Source organism: Corvus brachyrhynchos, unplaced genomic scaffold, assembly GCF_000691975.1.
Source record: "Corvus brachyrhynchos isolate BGI_N302 unplaced genomic scaffold, ASM69197v1 scaffold5, whole genome shotgun sequence".
NCBI lineage: Eukaryota > Metazoa > Chordata > Aves > Passeriformes > Corvidae > Corvus > Corvus brachyrhynchos.
The window spans coordinates 6034128-6034433 of NW_008238321.1; the positions used below are offsets into that span (position 1 = coordinate 6034128).

A 306-nucleotide genomic window follows, 5' to 3' on the forward strand; every position below is an offset into this window, starting at 1 on the left:
TTTCGCGTGCTCCTCACAGACATGTTCCTAGAGAAAGATTAGAGCTGATTCTGGGAGAAATCCAGGGGAAAAAATGCCTCAGATGCAGGGGAAAAAAGGCATTTTCTCCCTGGATTTCTCCCAGTATCAGTTCCAGTTTTCCCTAGGAACAAGTCAATGAGAAGCCAGCAAAAATTCCTCTATTTTCCCCATCAGAGGCATTTTTTTCCCTGGATTTCTCCCAGAATCTGCTCCAATCCCTCCTTAGGAACAGGTGAAAACAAGAGGAATTTTCTTCCTGGGTTTTTCACAAAATCAGCTCCAGTC

The 306-nt window shown here is 44.1% G+C and overlaps 1 protein-coding gene across 1 annotated transcript in view; it reads left to right on the forward strand.

The window, feature by feature from the left end:
• C1QTNF8 (C1q and tumor necrosis factor related protein 8) overlaps positions 1-306 on the forward strand; it is a 9161-nt gene that overhangs the window by 4883 nt on the left and 3972 nt on the right. The gene's annotated exons all lie outside the window — the stretch shown is intronic.